Here is a 2425-nt window from a genome sequence, read left to right as displayed (position 1 = left end):
AAAAAAAAAACAGCTGAATAATTGGAACCAGGAAGTGTACAAAAGTCATGCAGATAGTTTGGTTGCTAAGGAAAGACAGAGTATATAATAGACATTTTCAATTTTATTGGGTGAAAACAATGCTAATGGAATTTAGAAAGTTTCACATAATGATATAAACATTCTGAGTAAAAAAGAATGTATACTCAAAGCAAATATAAACGCCATTTAAATATTTTGTCTTTTTCCATAACAGATAAATTTTTATCTTGCAGCTTTCTGCTCATACGCAACTTTGGCTTCAGTTCCTTTCCATCTCTGCTTATTTCTTCCAATTTCCACACCTTATGTTTGCAATACTTTTTGGTACTAATAAATAAATAAATGCCATCACTGATGTATTAAGTATTTAAATGTTAGAGAAAAAAGTTCATTTATAATTTGTCATATTTATTTGAAAATGTACTTTACACTTTCAAAGTCATTAACAAGCTTGGCTAAACTTAGTATTATCTACAAAACTGATGAGCAGATTTTCAATTTCTTTGTTTAGATTATTAATAATTATAGAACTTTAAGAGCGAACTGATCCTCCAGATTTTTTTCTTCTGTAGGACAAATCATTGATAACTCTCCTGAGTTTGCCCTCAGTTCAGTTGCTCATCTTCAAAAGTTCAATAAAGAGTAAAGTATGTTTCCATAGATAATTACAGGTCCCCAGCTTACAAAAGTTTTCTATTTTGATAACTCATTTGTAATTCAGTTCTGATGTAAGTCGAATACTTCATTTTTTTTTAAGCTTTCATTATTACTGCCTTTTATTTTCAATAAATCTGGTTGTTATTTGTCTTTGGGGGTTGGAAACATTTCATGTAATTTATAGATATATTTTAATACTTATATAGGAAAAAATAGACAAATCATAAAAATTTACTATGATGATGAAGAGCTATATTGGGTTGGCATTTTGTCAGTACCAATAATAACACTATTTGTGTGCCTATGGACTTTAGCAAAATGATCAGCCTTTGGGTCCATGTTTTCAGGTAGCTGAAGGCCCTGGTATAATTTAGAAAAAACTTCAGCTAATCTTTTCACTGTAAAAGTTTTAGACAACTTCTCTCCTTTCTCTTTCTCATTATTTCTTTCTTCTTTGACATTTCTTTCCTCTTTAAATTCTATTAAGTCTTAATCTGTCAATTCTCCTTTTTTGTAGGATTGTTGAGCTGTTCCAGATTGGCAATATCAATTCAGCATTCTTGCGTTATGGATGAGTTTTCTAGTGATTTGTTCCATTATACTATCAACTGCATGGAGCCTGTTCACATTAATTAGTAATATTTTCCATAGCTCACATATGCATTTTCCAGTGGCTTCCTCCCAGGAAGATGCAATATTCTCGATACACTGGAGAGTATTTTAATTCTTCCAGAAATCATATAAGGTTACCATACCTGTACCTTTGACAGCTATTGTCTAAGCAAACATACTCCATAAGTAGAGTGCTTTGAAGGTAGCAATTGCACCTTGATACATATGTTGAATAACAGCTATATCATTGGGAGTTAGAAGTACCACTTCCACAGTTTGATTTAGATTATCTACAAGAAGAGCATGTCCTGGGCATTACCAAGTAGCAGCAGAATCCTGAAAGGAATGCTTTTTACAAAGCAGTAGGCACACAGTTATGGGATGAAACAATTTAAAAACCAGTCTTCAAATAACATAATCATCATCCAGGCCTTGGATGGACTAGTCTACTTTGGTAAACTAACAGTTTATTTTTGTCAATGTTTTTAAATGCACAGGGGTTTCCAGAGTGGAAAACAAGAAAATATTTTAGTTTAAATCCAGCAGGATTTCCTCCAAGCAGCAGTGCAATTCCATCTTTAAATGCCTTGAAAACATGCATTGACTGTGCCTCTTTGTGAGAATAATAATATCAGTAAATTACATGTTGCAACACTAAATGTAGTGCATGTAACTAATGATAAGACTGAATAAAAAATGGATGGTCATAAGTGCACTTTGTCATAACTCAGATAAGTCATAAATTGATAACTATCTGTAATGTAAGTGTAAATATAACTAAATGAAAAGCTTTCTGTTTATAAAGCTGGGGTTATTTTAGCATAGTTGTCTTAAAAGTTGGGGGGAAAACTAAAAAAAGACCTCACATATATTGATTGCTTATCTAGTGTAGGGATAGTGCTAAATACTTTACATAGATTATGTCGTTTATTGTCTAAAACAACCCTAAGAACTAAGATCTCCTCTTATAACCAAGGAGTAACATTTGCAACAAAATTCAAACCCAGTCAGTCTGAATCCTGAATCCAAATTACCTCATAAACTGACTTTATGAGAAAACAAAATCTGTTTCTTTGAGTACCACTGAAAAAAATGTTTCACTCCACAAATTTATTCTTTTGTTATGTTTCAACAT

This window comes from Orycteropus afer, unplaced genomic scaffold, assembly GCF_000298275.1.
Source record: "Orycteropus afer afer isolate SDZICR_OR568_19922 unplaced genomic scaffold, OryAfe1.0 scaffold00621, whole genome shotgun sequence".
Lineage (NCBI taxonomy): Eukaryota > Metazoa > Chordata > Mammalia > Tubulidentata > Orycteropodidae > Orycteropus > Orycteropus afer.
This window is presented reverse-complemented; position numbering follows the sequence as displayed.